Below are 26,703 nucleotides of genomic sequence, written 5' to 3'. Positions count from 1 at the left end.
CATTACAGCAAGCATTAGGAACTCGTCTAGACATGAGTACTGCCTATCATCTACAAACTGATGGGCAGAGCGAAAGGACGATACAAATGCTTGAAGACATGCTACGGGCATGTGTTATTGATTTTGAAAACAGTGCATCTACCGTTAGCAGAATTTTCCTACAACAACAGCTACCATTCAAGCATTGAGATGGTGCCGTTTGAAGCACTTTATGGTAGAAAGTGCAGGTCTCCGATTTGTTGGAGTGAAGTGGGGGATAGACAGATTACGGGTCCGGAGATAATACAAGAAACTACCGAGAAGATCATCCAAATTCAACAACGGTTGAAAACCGCCCAAAGTCAACAAAAGAGCTACGCTGACATTAAAAGAAAAGATATAGAATTTAAAATTGGAGAGATGGTCATGCTTAAAGTTGCACCTTGGAAAGGCATTGTTCGATTTGGTAAACGAGGGAAATTAAATCCAAGGTATATTGGACCATTCAAGATTATTGATCGTGTTGGACCAGTAGCTTACCGACTTAAGTTACCTCAACAACTCGCGGCTGTACATAACACTTTCTACGTCTCGAATTTGAAGAAATGTTTTGCTAAAGAAGATCTCACTATTCCGTTAGATGAAATCCAAATCAACGAAAAACTTCAATTCATCGAAGAACCCGTCGAAATAATGGATCGTGAGGTTAAAAGACTTAAGCAAAACAAGATACCAATTGTTAAGGTTTGATGGAATGCTCGTAGAGGACCTGAGTCCACCTGGGAACGAGAAGATCAAATGAAGAAAAAATACCCGCATTTATTTCCAGAAGATACGTCAACACCTCCAACTGCTTAAAATTTCGGGACGAAATTTATTTAACTGGTAGGTAATGTAGTGACCCTAACTTTTCCATGTTTATATATATATTAAATGAAATTGTTATGATTAAGTGTTTCCAACATGTTAAGCAGTCAAACTTGTTAAGACTTGATTAATTGAAATAGGTTTCATATAGACAATTGACCACCCAAGTTGACCAGTGATTCACGAACGTTAAAACTTGTAAAAACTATATGATGACATATATATGGTTATATATATAGTTAATATGATATTATGATAAGTAAACATATCATTAAGTATATTAACAATGAACTACATATGTAAAAACAAGACTACTAACTTAATGATTTTGAAACGAGACATATATGTAACGATTATCGTTGTAATGACATTTAATGTATATATATATATCATATTAAGAGATATTCGTACATAATAATATCATGATAATATAATAATTTAAAATCTAATTTGATATTATAAACATTGGGTTAACAACATTTAACAAGATCGTTAACCTAAAGGTTTCAAAACAACACTTACATGTAACGACTAACGATGACTTAACGACTCAGTTAAAATGTATATACATGTAGTGTTTTAATATGTATTCATACACTTTTGAAAGACTTCACGGCACTTATCAAAATACTTCTACTTAACCAAAATGCTTACAATTACATCCTCGTTCAGTTTCATCAACAATTCTACTCGTATGCACCCGTATTCGTACTCGTACAATACACAGCTTTTAGATGTATGTACTATTGGTATATACACTCCAATGATCAGCTCTTAGCAGCCCCTGTGAGTCACCTAACACATGTGGGAACCATCATTTGGCAACTAGCATGAAATATCTCATAAAATTACAAAAATATGAGTAATCATTCATGACTTATTTACATGAAAACAAAATTACATATCTTTTATATCTAATCCATACACTAACGACCAAAAACACCTACAAACACTTTCATTCTTCAATTTTCTTCATCTAATTGATCTCTCTCAAGTTCTATCTTCAAGTTCTAAGTGTTCTTCATAAATTCTATAAGTTCTAGTTTCATAAAATCAAGAATACTTCCAAGTTTGCTAGCTTACTTCCAATCTTGTAGATTGATCATCCAACCTCAAGAAATCTTTCTTATTTACAGTAAGATATCTTTCTAATACAAGGTAATACTCATATTCAAACTTTGATTCAATTTCTATAACTATAACAATCTTATTTCGAGTGGAAATCTTACTTGAACTTGTTTTCGTGTCATGATTCTGCTTCAAGAACTTTCAAACCATCCAAGGATCCTTTGAAGCTAGATCCATTTTTCTTATTTCCAGTAGTTTTATCCAGAAAACTTGAGGTAGTAATGATGTTCATAACATCATTCGATTCATACATATAAAACTATCTTATTCGAAAGTTTAAACTTGAAATCACTAGAACATAGTTTAGTTAATTCTAAACTTGTTCGCAAACAAAAGTTAATCCTTCTAACTTGACTTTTAAAATCAACTAAACACATGTTCTATATCTATATGATATGCTAACTTAATGATTTAAAACCGGAAAACACGAAAAACACCGTAAAACCGGATATACGCCGTTGTAGTAACACCGTGGGCTGTTTTGGGTTTGATAATTAAAAACTATGATAAACTTTGATTTAAAAGTTGTTCTTCTGGGAAAATGATTTTTTTTATGAACATGAAACTATATCCAAAAATCATGGTTAAACTCAAAGTGGAAGTATGTTTTTCAAAATGGTCATCAAGACGTCGTTCTTTCGACTGAAATGACTACCTCTTACAAAAATGACTTGTAACTTATATTTCCGACTATAAACCTATACTTTTTCTGTTTAGATTCATAAAATAGAGTTCAATACGAAACCATAGCAATTTGATTCACTCAAAACGGATTTAAAATGAAGAAGTTATGGGTAAAACAAGATTGGATATTTTTTGATTTTAGTAGCTGCGGGAAATATTAACAATTCTATACAAATCATATCCTAGCTAACTTATATTGTATTATACATGTATTCTAATATATTATGTAATCTTGGGATACCATAGACACGTATGTAAATTTTTTGACATATCATATCGACCCATCTATATATATTATTTGGAACAACCATAGACACTCTATATGCAGTAATGTCGGAGTTAGCTATACAGGGTTGAGGTTGATTCCAAAAATATATATAGTTTGAGTTGTGATCTAACCTGAGACGTGTATACACTGGGTCGTGGATTGATTCAAGATAATATATATCGATTTATTTATGTACATCTAATTGTGGACAACTAGTTGTAGGTTACTAACGAGGACAGCTGACTTAATAAACTTAAAACATTAAAACGTATTAAAAATGTTGTAAATATATTTTGAACATACTTTGATATATATGTACATATTTGTTATAGGTTCGTGAATCGACCAGTGGCCAAGTCTTACTTCCCGACGAAGTAAAAATCTGTGAAAGTGAGTTATAGTCCCACTTTTAAAATCTAATATTTTTGGGATGAGAATACATGCAGGTTTTATAAATGATTTACAAAATAGACACAAGTACGTGAAACTACATTCTATGGATGAATTATCGAAATCCAATATGCCCCTTTTTATTAAGTCTGGTAATCTAAGAATTAGGGAACAGACACCCTAATTGACGCGAATCCTAAAGATAGATCTATTGGGCCTAACAAACCCCATCCAAAGTACCGGATGCTTTAGTACTTCGAAATTTATATCATATCCGAAGGGTGTCCCGGAATGATGGGGATATTCTAATATATGCATCTTATTAATGTCGGTTACCAGGTGTTCACCATATGAATGATTTTTATCTCTATGTATGGGATGTATATTGAAATATGAAATCTTGTGGTCTATTGTTACGATTTGATATATATAGGTTAAACCTATAACTCACCAATATTTTTGTTGACGTTTTAAGCATGTTTATTCTCAGGTGATTATTAAGAGCTTCCGATGTCGCATACTTAAATAAGGACAAGATTTGGAGCCCATGCTTGTATGATATTGTGTAAAAACTGCATTCAAGAAACTTATTTCGTTGTAACATATTTGTATTGTAAACCATTATGTAATAGTCGTGTGTAAACAGGATATTTTAGATTATCATTATTTGATAATCTACGTAAAGCTTTTTAAACCTTTATTGATGAAATAAAGGTTATGGTTTGTTTTAAAATGAATGCAGTCTTTGAAAAATGTCTCATATAGAGGTCAAAACCTCGCAACGAAATCAATTAATATGGAACGTTTTTAATCAATAAGAACGGGACATTTCAATAACTTGTATATGACATGATAATATATATATATATATATATATATATATATATATATATATATATATATATATATATACATATATATATGTTTAACATGATGAAATGATATTTAAGTATCTCATTATGTATACTATATACGTAAAATGAGACTACTAACTTATAGATTTCGAAACGATATATATAGGTAATGATTATCGTTGTAATAATGTCTTAATATTTCTATATCATATTAAGATATATTAACACACTATGTTATCATGATAACATAACAATTTAACATCTCATTAGGTATAATAACAATGGGATTAATTACATTTAACGAGGTCGTTAACTTAAAGGTTTCAAAACAACACATACATATAACGACTAACGATGAATTAACGACTCAATTAAAATGTATATATATGTAGTGTATTAAGAAGTATTAATACACTTTTGAAAGACTTCAAGACATATATCAAAACACTCATACTTAACAAAAATGGTTAAGATTACATTCCCATTCGTTTTCATCAACAATTCTACTCGTATTCAATCGGTATTCGTACTCGTATTATACTCAGCTTCTAAATGTACTTACTATTGGTATATACACTTCAATGATCATTTCTTAGCAGCCTTAATGAGTCATCAAGACATGTGGGAACCATCATTTGGCAACTAGCATGAAATATCTAACAAAAATACAAACTAATGGACACTATATATATCACCCTTCTTAGTCTGATAATCTAAGAATTAGAGAACAGACACCCTAATTGACGCGAATCCTAAAGATAGATCTACTTGGCCTAACAAATCCCATCCGGGTTACGGATGCTTTAGTACTTCTATTTATCATATCCGATGAGAGTCCCGGAATGATGGGGATATTCTAGATGCATTTTGTTAATGTCAGTTACAAGGTGTTCATCATATGAATGATTTTTATACGCTTGCGAGTGTATGGTTATTTATAATATTTGAAATCTTGTGGCCTATTATTATTATTATGATTTATGATATAGGTTAAACCTATAACTCACCAACATTTTTGTTGACGTTTTAAGCATGTTTATTCTCAGGTGATTATTAAGAGCTTCCGCTATCGCTTGCTAAATAAAGACAAGATTTGGAGTCATCATGTTTGTATAATATTGTTTAAAAACTGCATTCGAGAACTTGTTTTAATGTAACATATTATTATTGTAAACCATTATGTAATGGTCGTGTGTAAACGATATATTTTAGATTATCATTTCTTGATAATCTATGTTATGTTTTTTCTAAACCTTTATCGATAAAATAAAGGTTATGGTGTATTTTAAAAACGAATGCAGTCTTTGAAAAACGTCCATATAGAGGTCAAAACCTCGCAATGAAACCAATTAATATGAAACGTTTATAATCGATATGAACGGGGCATTTCAGTTGGTATCAGAGCGTTGGTCTTAGAGGACCAGAAATTTGCATTAGTGTATCTAACCGAGTTTGTTAGGATGCATTAGTGAGTCTGGACTTCGATCGTGTTTGTTTTAAAAACGATTGCTTAACACTTTTGTTGGAAACTATATATTTTTAACATGTAAATATTATGTGATATATTAATCTCTTAACGTGCTTGTTATTGTGTGTTAGATGTCTACTTCTAGTACCAATCCCATCGACTCACCTAATAACAATGATGAGTCAAATACAATTTGGGAAGATTCACAAATTCTGGAAGAAGAAGAACCGTAAGAAGAAGAACCGGAAGAAGAAGAGTCGGAAGAAGAGGAACCGGAAGAAGAGGATCTGGAGGAGGAATTATTAAAAAACACATTAAAATAGTTAAATAAAATAAAATCCTCAACCAATGGGCCAAAGATAAAAATGGTCGATGGTGTCTTCGTCGAGGAAGAAAAATATTGGGAAGATTACCAATTTTCTGATGTATCGGATCCCGATGAGGATTCCGATGAAGTGATAGAAATTACCCAGGCCCAATTTAATAAAGAAAAAGAAAAAATAAGGAAAAATCTATTAAAATAGAGTAACTCGATCCCAAACCCGATGAACTATATGTTAACATGAAATACCCTGACGGAATATACCGTAAACACCCGTATTTCTTAAACTTTAACTATAGCCGGGGAACATCTAAGGGACCAAATTTTTCCAAGTCATTTGTGAAAAGGACTCCTCGTATGAGTACTGGCCCGTTTATCCCTAGGAAATTAGCATAACGAACCGAGTCCGAGGAAGATGAAGCAAACAAGTCTGAATAAAAGAGTTGAAGTCATTTACTCTTACCATGTCTTGTAATATATGTATGATAATGTGCTTGTACTTTTATGCTACATGTAAAATAGCGGTATGGTATGATTGTAAAATATTGTATCAAAAGTTTAAGCGTGAAATGTTAATGAATTAAGTTTTTCATGATAGAATATTATTTCGATAGTAGTAGTTAATTTTTGCGCTAGCTATTAAGTATGAACTTTAACGGGTAGGACTACCCGAATTAAAATTATAAAATGCTAATATGAAGAAAAGGCTTTTATAAATAAGTTCATATTATGCTACAAAATACTATTGACTACTCCTAATATTCTATATGATTAACTTAACTCTTCTGGTTATTTTTGAAGGAAATGGCACCGATTACTCGACAGAACTTGAATATGAGCGAAGAAGATTTCCGTGCATTCCTTGCTGCAAACATAACTGCAGTACAGGTTGCAATGCAAAACAACAAAAATAACTCAGGGTCTAGCAGTGGAGTTAACTCCACAGGAAACCGTGTAGGATGCTCCTACGAGGCTTTCACTGCGTGTAAACCTCTGGAATTCGATGGAACTGAAGGATCACTCGGACTGAAACGATGGACCGAGAAGGTCGAATCTGTGTTTTCTATAAGAAAATGTGCTGAAGAAGACAGGGTAAAGTACGCCATGCATACCTTCATAGGTACTGCGTTAACATGGTGGAGCACCTATCTTGAACAGGTGGGACAAGATGCTACTTATGCACTACCGTGGTCAGCATTCAAACACTTGATGAATGAGCAGTACCGTCCCAGAAATGAAGTCAATAAGCTTAAAACAGAGCTTAGAGAATTACGAGTGCAAGGATTCGATATTACCACATACGAACGACAATTCACAGAGTTGTGTCTATTGTGTCCAAGAGTGTTCGAAGATGAAGAGGAGTAGATCGATGTGTTTGTAAAAGGGTTACCAGAGAGGATTCAGGAGGATGTGAGTTCAAGCTCGCCCACCTCAATGCAAAAGGCAAGTCGAATGGCTCACAAACTCATAAACCAGATTGAAGGAAGAAATAAGGAACAGGCAGCCAAGGAGGCCAAAATGAAGCAAGTCAAAAGAATGTGGGAGGAAAATAGTGACAAGGGTCGCCAATACAACAACAACAACAATCACAACCACAATCACAACAACAATCGCAACAACCGCAACATCAATTGCAATAACAATAATCGCAATCCCAACAACAACTACAATAACAACTACAATAACTACAACAACCGTCCCAACAACAATAACAACCGCAACAACAATTCCAACAACCATTTTAATAACAACAATGGCAACAAAAATCATAAAATTCCATGTAAAAGGTGTGAAGGATACCATCTGGATAGGTTCTGTGGGGTAGTATGTACCGAGTGTAATAGAAAGGGGCATAGTGTGGCAAAGTGTGAAGTTTACGGACCAGTGGTTAAAGGAACAGAAAATGCCGACATTACTTGTTTCGGATGCGGGAAGAAGGTCCATTACAAAAGTATGTGCCCAAACCAGGGGAATAATAATGGTCAAAGTCATGGAAGATTCTTTAATATTAATGCGGCTGAAGCGCAGGAAGACCTGGAGCTTGTTACAGGTACGTTTTTTGTTGATGAAAAACCTGCTTATGTTTTATTTGATTCGGGTGCAGATAGGAGCTATATGAGTAGAGATTTCTGTGCTAAATTAAGTTGTCCATTGACGCCTTTGGATAATAATTTGTACTCGAATTAGTGAACGGTAAATTAATTAAAATCGATAATATATGTCGGAACAGAAAAATTAAACTGGTTGACGAAACGTTTAAGATTAATTTGATACCAGTAGAGTTAGGAAGTTTTGATGTGATAATTGGCATGGACTGGTTGAAAAAGGAGAGAGCGGAGGTCGTTTGTTACAAAAATGTGATTCGCATTATGCGCGAAAGGGAAAACCCTTAATGGTGTACGGAGAAAAGAGCAACGCAAAGTTAAATCTTATTAGTAGCTTGAAGGTGCAAAAACTAATAAGAAAAGGTTGCTATGTCATTCTAGCACACATCGAGAAAGTCAATTCCGAAGAAAAGAACATCAATGATGTACATGTCGCAAAAGAATTTCCCGATGTATTTTCGAAAGAATTACCGGGACTACCTCCACACCGATCCGTCGAATTTCAAATAGTCCTTTTACCCGGAGCTGCACTGATAGCTTGTGCTCCTTACAGACTCACACCCAGCGAAATGAAAGAGTTACAGAGCCAATTACAAGAACTTTTGGAGCGTGGTTTCATTCGACCAAGCACGTCACCATGGGGAGCTCCAGTTTTGTTTGTCAAGAAGAAGGATGGTACATTCAGGTTGTGCATCGACTATCGCAAGTTGAACAAACTTACCATCAAGAACCGTTATCTACTACCGAGAATCGACGACTTGTTTGATCAATTGCAATTTTTGTCGGTTTATTCGAATATTAATTTACGTTCTAGGTATCATCAAATACGGGTGAAGGAGGAGGATATCCCAAAGACTGCCTTTAGAACACGTTATGGTCATTATGAGTTTATGGTCATGCCGTTTGGTTTAACTAACGCACCAGCCGTGTTCATGGACCTCATGAGCCGAGTGTGTGGACTATATCTTGACAAGTTTGTCATTGTTTTCATTGATGACATACTTATTTACTCCAAGAATGATCAAGAACATGGAGAACATTTAAGAATGGTTCTAGAACTGTTGAGGAAAGAAAAACTGTACGCTAAGTTTTCAAAGTGTGCATTTTGGTTGAAAGAAGTTCAATTCCTCGGTCACATAGTGAGCAAAGAAGGTATTCAGGTTGATCCGGAAAAGATTGAAACCGTTGAGAAATGGGAAACCCCGAAAACTCCGACGCAGATACGCCAATTTTTAAGATTGGTTGGTTACTACAGAAGATTCATCCAAGATTTTTCCAAAATAGAAAAACCCTTGACTGCATTAACGCATAAAGGGAAGAAAATTGAATGGAAGGATGAGCAAGAAAAAGTATTTCAATTGTTGAAGAAAAAGTTAACTACGGCACCTATATTGTCATTGTCTGAAGGGAATGATGATTTTGTGATTTATTGTGACACTTCAAAGCATGGTCTCGGTTGTGTATTAATGCAACGAAAGAAGGTAATTGCTTATGTGCCTAGACAATTGAAGATTCATGAGCAGAATTATACAACTCACGATTTGGAATTAGGCGTTGTTGTTTTTGCATTAAAAATGTGGAGGCACTACTTATATGGGGTCAAATGTATTATATATACCGACTAAAAAATTCTACAGCATATATTTAATTAAAAACAACTAAACATGAGGCAGCATAGGTGGATTGAACTGTTAAATGATTACGACTTCGAAATTCGTTACCACCCGGGAAAGGCAAATGTGGTAGCCGACGCTTTAAGTAGAAAGGACAGGGAACCTATTCGAGTAAAAGCTATGAATATAATTATTCATACTAATCTTACTACTCGAATAAAGGAGGCACAACAAGGAGTCTTGAAATAAGGGAATTTGAAGAATGAGATACCCAAAGGATCGGAGAAACATCTTAATATTCGGGAAGACGGAACCTGGTATATGGCTGAAAGAATTTGGGTACCAAAGTTTGGAGATACGAGAGAAATGGTACTTAGGGAAGCACATAAAACTAGATATTCAATACATCCCGGAGCGGGAAAGATGTATCAAGATCTCAAGAAACACTTTTGGTGGCTGGGTATGAAAGTCGATATTGCTACATACGTAGGAGAATGTTTAACTTGTTCTAAAGTCAAAGCTGAACATCAGAAACCATCAGGTCAACTTCAAGAACCTAAAATCCCGGAATGAAAATGGGAAAACATTACCATGGATTTCATTACTAAATTGCCGAGAACTGCAAGTGGTTATGATACAATTTGGGTAATAGTTGATCGTCTTACCAAATCAGCAAACTTTCTACCAATGAGAGAAGATGATAAAATGGATAAGTTAGCATGACTATACTTGAAAGAATTCATCTCCAGACATGGAATACCAATCTCTATTATCTCTGATAGGGATGGCAGATTCATTTCAAGATTTTGGCAGTCGTTACACCAAGCATTGGGGACTCGTCTAGACATGAGTACTGCCTATCATCCACAAACTGATGGGCAGAGTGAAAGGACGATACAGACTCTTGAAGACATGCTACGAGCATGTGTTATTAATTTTGGAAATGGTTGGGATCGACATCTACCATTAGCAGAGTTTTCCTACAACAATAGTTACCACTCGAGTATTAATGCGGCACCATTCGAAGCACTTTATGGTAGAAAGTGCAGGTCTCTAATTTGTTGGAATGTGGTGGGGGATAGACAAATTACAGGTCCGGAGATAATCCAAGAAACTACTGAGAAAATCAATCAAATTCAACAACGGTTGAAAACCGCCCAGAGTCGACAAAAGAGCTACGCAGAAGTTAGAAGAAAAGATCTAGAATTTGAGATTGGTGACATGGTCATGCTTAAGGTATCACCTTGGAAGGGAGTCGTTCACTTTGGTAAACGGGGGAAACTAAACCCGAGATACATTGGTCCATTCAAGATTATTGATCGTATTGGACCGGTAGCTTACCGACTTCAATTACCGCAACAACTCGCTGGTGTACATAATACCTTCCACATCTCTAATTTGAAGAAATGCTTAGCTAAAGAAGATCTCGCTATCCCTTTAGACGAAATTAAGATCAACGAAAAACTACAATTCATTGAAAACTCATCGAAATAATGGATCGTGAGGTTAAAGGACTTAAGCAAAATAAAATACCAATCGTTAAGGTTCGATGGAATGCTCGTAGAGGACCCGAGTTCACCTGGGAGTGTGAAGATCAGATGAAATAGAAATACCCGCACTTATTTCTAGAAGAAGAGACAACACCTACAACAGTCTAAAATTTCGGGACGAAATTTATTTAACGGGTAGGTACTGTCATAACCCGAATTTTTCCATGATTATATATATTTTGTGAGATTAATATTTACATGAATAAATGTTTCTAACATGTTAAGTAATCAAACTTGTTAAGACTTGACGATAACTCCTAAAGTATACAGTTTTTAATAACATTTTGAGGAGTTATCTTAATATTTTTGAGTTATTTTAATGCCAAAACATGCTAAAATGGGTAAAAATGGAAAAAAGGTATTTCTAATAATTTTATCAAAGTTATGTATTAAACAAGATCAAAAATAAAGAAAATTTCAAATCGTCTAAATGAAGCCGCCGGCATGGATTCAAGGAAGCCGCCGGCTTGGAGCTGAATGCACCAGAATGTTTCAGAATCGATGTAAAATTGAAAGAACTTGTTGATCAAGAAAAAGGCAAAGGAAGCCGCCGGCTTCATCCGGAAGTTGCCGGCCTGGTTGACACAGTTTCTCAACTTATCTACCAAGTTCAAGTAAAAATGGAAACAAAATCAAGACAAAATCAGAAAGATCTGGCTTATCTTTGAAGCCGCCAGCTTGAGTATGATGGTTAAAAGATTTAGCTTGCGGATTAAGTTTAACTTGCACAAGGAGTCACCGACTCAAGGCAAGCCGCCGGCTTCCCACTGAAGCCGCCGGTTTGGCCACCGAACTTAAACAGTATAAATAAATGCCTCAGGTCTCAGTTTTCATATGTATTAGTTTTCAGAATTCAATAATTCTGGTTAGGTCATTTTTTTTAGGGTTTTTCTATAAACCCTTAGTTTAGATTTAGTCTTTGTAATCAAGATTCAAGTTTTAATTCAAGTTATTTTACATCTACCTTCTTTTTAAAGTATGATTCTATCCTTATTTTATTACTTTATTTATCTTATTTACTGTATTCTTTTCTGTTCGTCTTCTGCTATGAACTAAACGTTCATAGTGGTTACGTGGATGAAGATTGAGCTTCATCTGAGAATCAGATGAAGCCGCCGGCCTCACCCTCAAGCCGCCGGCTTGATGGGAAGGAAGCCACCGGCTTCAGTGCTTCATCTGTACAGTTTCTGGTTCTTTCCCAGATCTGTATGGTCGAGTTTCTGTGATGATATTTGACCTATTTCGAAGTTGTTTCGCGTAAATATATTTGTTTGTCATGCTTAATGATTAGATAACATGATTTTAGGATTGACTAGTACTTGATCCAACGATCTATTATCTGATTCATGCTACTTGTTTAGATCTAGTCCATCAAACTTGTTAAATTAAATTGCATGCAACTAAGTTAAACAGCATAATAGTGATAAACTTGTTTAGTTGGAATTACGCTCATATAATAGAGTTTGATATTGATAGGCTTAGTCGAAGATCCTCTGTTTTAATGTGTTTAATTAATGATTGCATGAAAACTAAGTAGTAATTAACTTTTAGCTAGTAACTTGAGTTGATCTACTTGATGTTTAATAGCTTATATAATTTGTCAGTCTATTTGCATGTTAATCCGCATCATAAGATTGATATGTATCATGTAATTGAATTGAATGCTAAGAATTGAGATATTAGTCATGCACATCACATGTCTAGTATATGCTTTAAGTCCTGCTTATTAAATGATATGTAACACTTTTCTTAACCTGCTTAGGGATAATAATTGGTCTATGATTGTTATCTTGATTTGTGTTAATATAAGTTATGAAACTTGCCTAATATGATTCTCGTATGAGTTATTCGTTCATGTAGCTGCTTTCGTTTATAATTGTTTAATTTGAATCTTTACTTTCTTGCTTTATTTTGTTATTTTGTTTATCATAAATCATCTCTTTCCTAAGAGATAAGAATCTATCCAATAAAAGACATAAAAATATCCTTAGTTCTTTAATAAGATCTAAGCTATAAACAACTTATAACGCATCTACGCTCCCTTGGGACGATAACCTAAAATACTACCTCTGATCGAGTTTTGTTGCTCGTTAGGGTGTTAAAAGTGTATTAATAAAGGTTTTATAAATTTAAAAGTTTGAAAGGTAAATTAAGCACTGCACACTTTTGCACATACTTGATTAATTGAAATGGTTTCTATGTAAACGTTTGACCACCCAGTTTGTCCGATGATTCACGAACGTTATAACTTGTATATGACATGATAATATATATATAGACATATATATATATATATGTTTAACATGATGAAATGATATTTAAGTATCTCATTATGTATATTAACAATGAACTATATACGTAAAATGAGACTACTAACTTATAGATTTCGAAACGATATATATAGGTAACGATTATCGTTGTAATAATGTCTTAATATTTCTATATCATATTAAGATATATTTATACACTATGTTATCATGATAACATAACAATTTAACATCTCATTAGGTATAATAACAATGGGATTAATTAGATTTAACGAGATCGTTAACTTAAAGGTTTCAAAACAACACATACATATAACGACTAACGATGAGTTAACGACTCAATTAAAATGTGTATATATATATGTAGTGTATTAAGATGTATTAATACACTTTTGAAAGACTTCAAGACATATATCAAAACACTCATACTTAACAAAAATGGTTAAGATTACATTCCCATTCGTTTTCATCAACAATTCTACTCGTATTCAATTGGTATTCGTACTCGTATTATACTCAGCTTCTAAATGTACTTACTATTGGTATATACACTTCAATGATCAGCTCTTAGCAGCCTTAATGAGTCATCAAGACATGTGAGAACCATCATTTGGCAACTAGCATGAAATATCTAACAAAAATACAAACTAATGGAGACTATATGTGTACTCCATTTTCACGTTTTTCACCATCACCACAAACACATTCACTTTTCAATTTCCATGCATCAAACACATCTCTCTCAAGTTCTCTCTTGATTTTCTAAGTGTTCTTCATCATATTCATTAAAATCTATATCAATCTAGCTCAAAAATCCCAACATAAATCAACCTACAAAACAACTACTCAAGAACACTTCAATAACACTTTCAAGTTTGCAAGATTAATTCCAAGCTTTCAAATCCATTTCAAGTAATCATCTAAGATCAAGAAACCTATGTTATTTACAGTAGGTTATCTTTCTTATTCAAGGTAATATTCATATTCAAACTTTGATTCGATTTCTATAACTATAACTATCTTAATTCGAGTAGTAATCTTACTTGAAATTGTTTTCGTGTCATGATTCTACTTCAAGAACTTCCAAGCCATCAAAGATCCATTCAAGCTCAAAATTATTTCTTGTCATTTCTAGTAGGTTTACCTACTATACTTAAGGTAGTAACGATGTTCATAACATCGTTCGATTCATACTTATATAACTATCTTATTCGAAGAATATAACTTGTAATCACTAGAACATAGTTTAGTTAATTCTAAACTTGTTCGCAAACAAAGTTAATCCTTCTAAATTGACTCTTAAAAACAACCTAACACATGTTTTATATCTAAATGATATGCTAACTTAATGGTTTAAAACTTGGAAACACGAAGAACACCGTAAAACCGAACATACGCCGTTGTAGTAAAATCGGGGGCTGTTTTGGGTTGAAAAAATAAAAACTATCTTAATATTTGAATTTAAAGTTTATTTTCTAGAAAAATGATATTTCATATGAACATGATACTATATCCAAAAATCATGGTTTAACACAAAGTAAAAGTATGTTTTTCAAAATGGTCATCAAGATGTCGCTCTTTCGACGGAAATGACTACCTCTTTCAAAAATGACTTGTAACCTATAACTCTGACTATAAACCTATACTTTTTCTGTTTAGGTTATTAAATTTCGGTTCGATACGAAACCATAGCCATTTGATTCATTCAAATCGGATTTGTAATGAAGAAATTATGGGTAAAACAAAATTGGTTAGGATTACTAGTTTTAGCTACGAAAATTTTTATAACAAAACTATACTAACTATATCCTAGCTAACTTATCCTACATGTATTTATACATGTCTTGATCCCTTATTAGTAGAAATACAAATTATAATAGTCGGGGTTAATTCTACGACAATATATTATAGTCTTAATAAAAAAATCGTATGACACTATATATATATATATATATATATATATATATATATATATATATATATATATATATGACTTGATATCCATAGACACGTATACAATGTTTTGACATATCATGTTGACACCATCTATATATATTATTTTGAATAACCCATAAGACACTATATGCGGTAATGCTCGAGTTAGCATATAATGGGTCGAGATTAATTCTAAAATAATATATATACCATGGGTTGTGATCGAGTCTGAGACATGTATACAATGGGTCGTGGGGTGATTCAGACAATATATATATTATGTGTCTTAATTATATTAAGACAATATATAATAGTGTTAGTTAATTCTAACACGATATATATATATATATATATATATATATATATATATATATATATATATATATATATATATATATATATATATATATATATATATATATATATATATTACTGGATTATTATGGACTACTAATTGTGGACTACTAACGTTGGACTGCTAACTTGACAACTTAATACGTTAAAACGTAAATAAAAATTGATATGAATATATTTCTATCATACTTTGATATATATGTGTATATTTGTTATAGGTTCGTGAATCGACCCGTGGCCAGGTCTTATTCTCGACGAATTGAAAATCTGTGAAAGTGAGTTATAGTTCCATTTTTACTATCGAATATTTTTGGGATGAGAATACATGCAGTTTTATAAATGTTTTACAAAATAGGCACAAGTACTTGAAACTACATTCGGTTGGATTATTATACCGGATATCACCCTTTTTAGTCTGGTAATCTAAGAATTAGGAAACAATCACCCTAATTGACGCGAATCCTAAAGATAGATCTATTGGGCCTAACAAACCCCATTCGGGTTACGGATGCTTTAGTACTTCGATTTATCATATCCGATGAGAGTCCCGAAATGATGGGGATATTCTAGATGCATTTTGTTAATGTCGGTTACCAGGTGTTCATCATATGAATGATTTTTATACGCTTGCGAGTGTATGGTTATTTATAATATTTGAAATCTTGTGGCCTATTATTATTATTATTATTATTATTATTACGATTTATGATATAGGTTAAACTTATAACTCACCAACATTTTTATTGACGTTTTAAGCATGTTTATTCTCAGGTGATTATTAAGAGCTTCTGCTGTCGCATGCTAAATAAAGACAATATTTGGAGTCAGCATGTTTGTATAATATTGTTTAAAAACTGCATTCGAGAACTTGTTTTAATAACATATTATTATTGTAAACCATTATGTAATGGTCGTGTGTAAACGATATATTTTAAATTATCATTTCTTGATAATCTATGTTATGTTTTTTCTAAACCTTTGTCGATAAAATAAAGGTTATGGTGTGTTTTAAAAACGAATGCAGTCTTTGAAAAACGTCTCATATAGAGGTTAAAACCTCGCAATGAAACCAATTAATATGAAACGTTTATAATCGATATGAACGGAGCATTTCATTAATTCCATATAAAAGACATCTGAAATTGCACCAATTGACAATATCAATTCACTATAAACTCTAAATCACTATAAGCCCTAATTTCTCAATTACACAGGTGCAATTTTGGTTGCAGGTGCATAATTGGTTGCACGTGCAATTCTGATTGCAGGTTCTGTTTTTTCGAACAATTTATAAAACAAACCCACATTACAAATTAGTCTAGCATTACTATGGTTTATAAAATCACTTAACCCTAATTAAAAAGGTCAAAATCAATCAAAATACATAAGTAATACACAAAGTCAATATCAGTTAAAATCAGTTTACAAAAGAGGTTATTTATACCCAAATGCAATAATAAATATTAAAAAAGTCAACATCAGTCAACATACATAATACAAAAGTATGTTTTACACATAATACAAAAAGTCAATATTAGTCTACAAAAGTGATAATTTATACCTACATGTAGTGATACACAATACAAAATTTCAACATCAGTCATAATACATAAATACAAACACTTTAAAGGTTCAAAATAATACATAATGGCAACTCACTGTTTTAGTGCAACACTAACAAATAGCTTGTAACTGTTTTAGAAACTTTAATAATGGTTCAAAAGCATCCCGTCATTACATAACATCTCAAAAGTACATACATTAGATCAAAAACATCAAGATATAGACACTAAAGGTCAAAAAGCATAAGTGCATAAAGTACATCAAAAACATCGAGAAAAAGATATTAAAAGGTTTATAAGCCAAAAGTCAAAACATTTATCCACTGCTTGCACCATCATTCACCTTTGTCTTCTTACTGCCACAATTTGATCAACTTTGTTTCTTTTCTCTTTTTGCTCCACTACTTTCACCAACACTACCACTCTTTTTACAACTCCTTTGAGTATGACCAAAGTCACCACTTTTTCTACAACGAGTAGTTTTTTTTTTCTGGACAACTTACCACATGACTTCATGGTTTCCTTTTCATCCAAACCCTTTTCTCATGTTCTTTTTTGGTCTTCTAGCAGTTGTCACAATCAAAGGTAGGAGAAGTTTACTTATAACCAATGATTTTCCCCACAACATTTGCCTATAATTCGAAGGATAAATTTTGAAATTATAAGTGTTCCTCCAAGTTTCTAACCAATGTACATGATGAACCTAACTTTCTATATGACCAACACTTGTACTCTGTAGTTCAATGCAGACACTACATGTTTACATGGCATTATAGTGAGCTCCCACTTTCTACAAGCACACACTCTTGCATTCATATCTACGACACATTGATCATTGTGTGGTCCACTAACTTGGTACAATTGATCACCATTCTACAACACGGTGTATTTTTTAGATTCTTTCTTGATTACATCAAACACTTTAGTTGCTCCTCGGTTATAGGACCATCGGATTTGGATATCATATTATTAACTATCACTAATTTGATGGTAAACAGTCTAGAATATTCATTTGCAAATTATATATCAATATAAAACTCTGATAAAAGAAAATGAATGTAACAGCATCGGATGTAACAGTTGTAGGGGAAAAAATAAAACCCTAACTACAAATCTTACCATAAATCTCGTTGACATCAAAGGCGTTTAATTAGTTTCGCATATTGTATAATCTTGTAACCACTGTTCCCAAGAACTTTCAAAGTTAAGAACAATAGGGTTTGAAGTATGAGAACATTTGATGAAGAGAAACCAAACGTCGATTATGAATGCCAATATGTGCACACCTTGTATTTTGTAAGTAATAATATAATTAAATGGACATCCCTCACACTCGTAGCACATGTAAGGGGTTAATGTCTAGAATGTGACGGACGTTACCATGGGATACCACCCGCGAAACTTAAGTAAAACAGAGGTACCAACCATGGGCCATCAACGATGCAGAAAACAAAGTGAAAGTTTTGTCATAAAAATGTAAACAAACCATATTTACCAACGACGAAATTTTACTTATAAAAATTCAATAACATCCTCAAGTAACATAGTGATTAAAGTGGCCGGAGAAATGATTGAAAATAGTGCGCGATATTCTTATTAGGCCCTGAAATTTAAGTAAACACATTTGTTCCATTTGAAAACTAGAAGAAAAAAAACTCCATGTTCATTTTTTTTAACGGCAAGCTTGCATCAGTGTATCATTTATTTCAACGACACTCATCATTTGCACACACACACACACACACACGTGTTCGGGAGGAAACCCGAATCGCATTACAGGAACCCGATCCTTTAACCATCCCGAGGGACAGACGGACCGGGTTTGAATCCTGAATGAATCCGGAAGAAAACCCCCTATGATCAATCTGAAGGGGATGCCGTTGAAGCAATGCTTCGTTGGCACTCCATATCCGTTTAACAGCTCAATATGTATAATTTTAAGTTATCAATATATGTTTCATTGTACTCCGTATTGTATATTACTATATTATCTAATAGACAAAAACGATGAATAGTAACTAGGGGCATTTTCATCATTTCACTTTTTTTTATTTTTATTTTATTATTTTAACTAAATTTCATTACACCAACAAAGCCCCGCACAATTTTTTCAAAAATTCAAATCGACCCCCAAATAGGGGGTAAAGTGTCAAATAATTTTCATAAAAAATCTTAAATAAACTCCACCCAAATATTCAATGGGTCATATCTTCTCGCTCGCAACGAGTTAAAAATTTCTGACACCATCGTTAAACTCGAAATAATTTTAGGAACACAATGTCACTAACTATACGCAAAACAGACGCTTTTTAAAAAACGCTAAATATTTTCTGTATTTTTCATACACGTTGATTTTGCGTTAAATTTTTAGAAGTCGATAATTCCATAGCGGATATGCACATATATTGTTAATTTAAAATTAAATAACATTTTAATCTTTCACGGGTTATATCTTTTAGTTCGACTCGAGTTGCGCTTCAACCACATCAACGTTAGCCACGAAATAATTTTACAAATTAAACGCAATAAAATACATTGAAAACCGAACCCCCGACGCGAAGCGAGGGTTCGAAAACTAGTTGTATACTATATACTATATTAACTAAACTTATTGTATACTATATGCTATGTTAGTCATAATTAAACTTAGTTGTAGCTTACTTAGTTACTTATAGAAATGATTTTTTTTTTTTTTAAGATCTAAGGCCAACTGCCATGTCAGATTGCCAACATACTTGGGCTGTCTTTGCTCATCTACTTGAAATTTTCATTTCATCAACAAAATCATGTATTTTCATGCTCATAATTTTTCAATATAATTTATACTTTAATTATTATTTTATATCTATATAGTCATATAAAGCTATAAAATATGATGTCATCATTAAGATAATTAGTCTTTAATTTTTATAACGATGATGTCATAATTATATAGGGTTGTAATAATTTGAAATCACTTATTTGCTTGAAATCAAAGGGACCAATGAGAGCACGACATGTGGCGCTACAATCACATGTGATTGAATAAAAAAATATTTTATTTTCGGAAATAAAAAATTTCGAATTTTTTTTTCCGAAAGAAGTTTTTCAAATTTTCTTTTTTACAATCACATGTGATTGGCTTTTACAATCACATGTGATTAGGTTTTACAATCACATGTGATTGGATTTGACAGGCAGAATCACATATGATTGAATTTGACAGGTAGAATCACATGTGATTGTGTTTTACAATCACATGTGATTGGCTTTTATCGTGTTCTTCAAAGCTGAGTGCTATGTTCATCATCTGAATTCAGATTTTAGTGACGTTTTGAATGCAATTCGTCCACATATCATATGTTGATTATCAATCACTGATCATTATCACATTCATTGGTTCGGAAAAAAATATAGATTCATATTTTTTGAAGATTCGCTACAGTAGTCGTCATCTTCATCATGAGCTCAACAAAATCAAAATCTCATTTGATGATTCAAACATCAAATTGATTCTGGAAATTAGTTCCTACAAATAAACCTAAACTTCGTGCATCATCAAAACAGATTCACAACAACAGATTCAAGCTAATCAATCTCATGTTCTACGTTTAACCGAAAACGTCATTGATTTGAGCTTCGGATCAATCTGGAGTGTAGAGCGAAAAGTAAAAATGCAGATTTGTTCATTTTCAACTCGTTAAGCTCTCTGAAAATTCTCATATGTCAATTTGAAGAATCGAATCCGAATTTTGGAGTCAAAGTTTCGGTGAAAAAGTCAAACGAAGGTTTGAATCATCGAATTGATGATTTATGTGTTGTTTCAGTTGAAGATGATGATTGACGAGTGTTCTAGACATCATTTGCAGCACTTTTCATTCAGGAATCGCGATCTAAAAAGCCTTACATCTTGAATTCGATTTTATTGTTCATATGAAGAGAACGCATATGATGTTCATTCGATATTGTATTTATGGATCTGAAATTATCTGAGATTAATCCAAGGGCTGAGATGTGTTCCTTGGATCCCAACTTAATAAAAGGTTTCAAATGAATAATCCTCTAATTTCATATTAATTTAATTGAAAAAATAATACGAAATCTTTTATAAAAGGAAATAATAATCTCTCCTAAATTGTAAAATCTTCTACAGAACACCCAAATTTTAAAGCATGTTGTACAACTTTTATAGTAATTGCATTTTAATTTTTTAAAAAAAAATTAAAAGACATTTATTATTACTAATACTTATTATTATTATTAAAAATATAAATATTCAACTTTGAACGAACTTTATTATTATTATTTACTTTTAATAATACATATCTCTATATGTTTATAAAAACAATGACAAGATTCTTAGTCAAACGGGTCATTAAAATAAATGAATTTAGCATTTACATTCACTTAATGTCTAAAACATGTTATTAAATTATTTCGTTTAAACAAATCCGTAATTTCACGGGTCATTTCACTACTTTATATTATATTTCAATTTCAATGTATTACTCCGTTGTATTTGATTTTATACAATGTTTAATATCATTTTAATTATTCATAAATTATCATTGTAATGATACGAACTTTTGACATCTGTGGTTAACTTATTTTGACATCATATTTCGAGATGATCTGTATTGTATGGAAGTCTATAAAAATTGATGCAATCGCCAATAATTTTTAGGAAAAATTGATTCAAAATGTATTGAATTTTCATCAAATTCTTATTTTGCATCGAACTTTTAAATCTCTTATCGTATGCATTCAACTATTTAATTTGTTCAATTGTATATATTTAACATGTTATAACAGGTGAACTTCCGGGTCACATTAATTTCTTAACGATGTTGGTCATTTGACATAACAACTGTTAGTTATTTTCGTTACAAATCTCCTTCATTCAACCCACCTCTTTGTTCAACTCAAACCCTTATTTTGTTCAACTTTCCTAAATTAGTCATCTTCATCTTCTTCACAGAGTAAAAATAAGAAGCCTAAATTTTCATAATCAAAATCAGATTCAAACATTTACATCAAACAATTTTAAACCCCTATTAATTAACAAAATCAAATCTAAACATTTACATATCCAAAATCTTCACGACATCGGGTTAAAAAAAAAACAGGAACCCAGAAGAAACGGGTTGATATATTACATAAAACAAAATCACCAAACAAATTCTTTTTAAAACAAGAACATGAACCTAAACAAAAACATGACCCGCATATAATAAACTCTATACATATAAAAGCATCAATTTTTTCAAGCTTTCTCTTCATAAACATGGTTATCTCCTCTCTCGTACTTAGGGTTTTTTCAACTTCGTCAAACAACAAATTTTGCTTGGTTTTGTTGATTACAAAGGCGGAAGAACCCAGCAACCACCTCATTCGCCCCCAACAACCACCACCGTAGCTGACAGCCACCGCCGTCGCTAACAGCGGATCTGACGAACTGAATAGATAACGAAACAAAACAATCGTCGATCTTAAGCTTAATCGTCGTCGATGTTCTTTTCCACACGATGTAATCGACAAAAATGGTAGGTGTTCTTCGCAAGCCCAGGCCTTTCACATCTTTTTGTCTTCATCAATTAATAATGATTTTTGTTTTGCAATGATGTTGGTGTTTGGTTTTAATAAAGAATGTTTTCTTTTGTTTTAAAATTGTGGTGGTGTTTGTTTGTACAGATGAAGAATTAATTTTTGTACAGTTCAAATCCATTTTTATATGTGAGGTTTGTTAATATAGAATTTACAGATTACATATGTGATATTGTGATGTGGTTTCCAAGATTGAAATTTGTAAGTGACGTTAGTTTATGTTTGTAATTTATTTTTCATTCGAAGGTTTCTAGATTAGATTTTGTCTTAATTTGTAAGGTTAGGTTTGAGTTAAACAAAGAGGTGGGTTGAGGGAAGAAGATTTTTAACGGAGAAAACTAACAGTTGTTATGTTGAGGGACCAACTGCGTCAAAAATTTTAATGTTAGTAACCGAATGCCTGATGTACAAGTCATACTTTGCATACAATAGTACATATTTAAAAGTTGAATGCATACAATAGAATATCTAAAAGTTGAATACATATAATAGAAATTTGGTGAAAGTTCGATGCATTTTGAATCAATTTTCCCTAATTTTTATAACCTCTTAATATTAATATAATAGGATTCACGATCTCTTTTTTCATGTATGATTCATCACTGAGCATTTAGTCAAAGATATTTTCTCCATCAAATTTAATATATACGCCACAATTATGCAATAAGCAATTATAGAACACACATAATTGTATATCATAAGACCACTAGTATCGGGCCCGTCATAGGAGCGTCGTTGGTTCCGCCCTTCTACGGCACTGATACTAGCAAATGTCACCCTTCACCGTTGAGACCCCGTGGTTCGAAATGCTACTGTTCGGCATAATTGAGGACGATGAAGCAGACATTTGATTAAAAAGTATAATATAATAATAATCATAATAATATTTGAAGAGGGGCCAATGTGGTTGTATGATAGGTGTCATAGATACTAGTGAAGTGTGATGGGTTTAATGATAGGAAAAAGTTGCTGATGTGGCACAATGTGATTGTATGACAGATGTCGTTGTAAAACTATCGTTAGCTATTTCTAATACACATACACATTTATTTTTATACTTAACTATAAAATTAACTCAATTATCAAATAACTGGGAAAAAAATTATACCTGTGAAGAAGAAACAAAATTGTCAGATATTAGTGAGGGTAGAATTTAAAATGATTTTATTGGTGAATCAGAATGAACAAGTTGTTGAGATGAAAAATTATGATGACTTCATTAGCGGGTTGTCCAAATACGGAGAGCTCATTTCCTACTCCTAAAATGTGATTATGAGTTTAGCGTAATGCAGTATTCAGGATCGAATGGTGTAGTTAAACACAACATTCATTACACAACAGTTTAAGAAACGAGGTCGGACGACTTATTTTCAATTTAGAGGGGGTGATTATTTCAAACTCATTGATGTAAATTTTTGTCAACGATGAATAGCTACCATTTTTTAATAGATTCCAACCAATGTAAAAGTTTTAACGTAAATATTTATGCTCCCCTGAGATGATGGAGATCACTGTTTGTGATAAGATACTGGAGATGGCTCAACAATTTTTTATTGGAAGGACAAGTGACTCGGTTTGTTAAAATTTGATAATATAATTCAGATCAATGCTCGAATCTGCTCGAAGAACTTAATAATGTTGTTTTCACAAAGTCAAGGAAGACTCGATGGTGTTGACACATTCAAACAATGGAGTATGTTCGGTTGTAGCTTAGCTATCACTTTGAGAGTTTAATTGTGTTCATTACTTGTATTGTTGCAGTTATCGCAAGTCTTTTGGCTACTGTATTGTTTACTTTGGGTCGGGTTTCATTTTTAAAAAATACAGGTGTCCATGTTCTTTCGGCAGGATTCATTGTTTTGACGAGTCATTTTTTTCATTTCATTTCTTGCTTTTTGCAAAATAAATAAATAAATAAATAATAATAATAAAGTAAAAAAGTAAATTGTAGTTGTCGTTGTATTATTAATAATTACTCCGTAATAATGATTGGCCCTTGAGTTATACGGAGTAATATTTTAAGCCGCAAAGTGAAACCATTACAAACATGACATAAAAAGAATATACTCAACGAAAAAGGGATCCAACCCGAAAATATCGGGCATTTTCACACCTGAAAATGTAAAATATAATAAACGAGCCAACAAAGGTTAGCTGTCGGCGTAGGTGATACGTGTCCTATTACGACCTTTACAAGTGGGTCAGGTTATTTGTGGTCCTCCATTATGACAGCTCATCTGTAGAATGGATAGATGTTGACATCATGGTAATCTATCATGTATGTATGTATACATGTATATATGTGCATAACCAAATGCATACGTGATCCATCAGTAAATGGAGGGTCCATATGGTTACACCAAATTACTAGTAGCAACTAGCAACACATTTTGAAGTTTAGAATATAAAAATAATAATAATAATAATTAACAATTTTATAGAATAAATAAATAGGTACCCAAAGTTACAAAATTTACGGATACAAGTAACTTCATATCATCTCATACAACCAAAATACATTATAAAATTCACGGATATAACTAACTAAATATCATTTTATACAATCAAAATATCATTTTCATTATAACTACAAAATAACATAACCTATTTTTTTTTATTGTATTGATACAATAAGAGTATAATACAACATTTAATTTTTCCTATTATAACCTTATGGCTTATACTTAAGAAAATTACTTATACATAATTAGTTGTACGAAATATTTAGGAAGTTAATTATTAAGAAGTTATTAGGGTAATTACCAACAAGTTATAAATCAATTAATCAAGTCTTAAAGTTTCTATTCTATTTTAGTTGATTTCTTTAAAAAATAAAAAGGCTTAAAGGTTTAAATATAGCCGTTGAAGCTATCTTTAATAAAAAAAACTTTTCATTTTATTAAAATTTGGTGTGCAAAAGGTTTCCCCACCACTTAAAAAAAAATTAGGCTAGTATATTTAAACCATCAAATATGACAAATCTACTATAATTATACAATTAAAACTATATATATATATATATATATATATATATATATATATATATATATATATATATATATATATATATATATATATATATATATATATATATATATATATATATATATATATTGAAAGGCAAGTTGTTGACATCGAATACTCTCATTTGTCACGCACGCACGCGCTTTCGGACAGGAAACCTGAACCGCATTACCGGGATCTGAACCTTATACCATCCCGAAGGGCAGGCGGTCGGACATGAGTCCTGAATACGGGTTGGTAAAACCTTCCCCGGGGCAATTCGACTTTCAGGAAATAAATCCCACGAATACTTTTGAGGGGGAGGGACTCGAACTTGATACCTCCCCACCACCATCCCAATGCACAAGTGCAAATTTTATAAATATATAATATAAAAATATATATTTATATTATATAAAGTACTGTATATTTTTTTACTGTATATTTTTTTTCCTTCATAAAGTACTGTATATAATAGGGAGTAATAATTAGTCATTGACTCATTGTAATGAATTTATTAAACTAAATGGGGTAATAAAAAAATATTATAAATATATAATTTGAAGTTGAGTGTCAAGTATATATGGTGTGTTGGCGGATATATTTATGAATGATTGGTGGCAGAGAAGAACCTCTTCAAGTGTATGTGGCTACGAGAGCCTTTAAGAAATATATGGATCAGAATCAGATTTGTTCAAGACATGATTATTATTCGCTTCACACCAAATTTATGCTCAAATGTCATTGTCTATCTGTTAGCAAAAGATAGTC

Source organism: Rutidosis leptorrhynchoides, chromosome 6, assembly GCF_046630445.1.
Source record: "Rutidosis leptorrhynchoides isolate AG116_Rl617_1_P2 chromosome 6, CSIRO_AGI_Rlap_v1, whole genome shotgun sequence".
Lineage (NCBI taxonomy): Eukaryota > Viridiplantae > Streptophyta > Magnoliopsida > Asterales > Asteraceae > Rutidosis > Rutidosis leptorrhynchoides.
The sequence above is the reverse complement of the archived record's forward strand: the minus strand, read 5'-3'. Positions refer to the sequence as shown.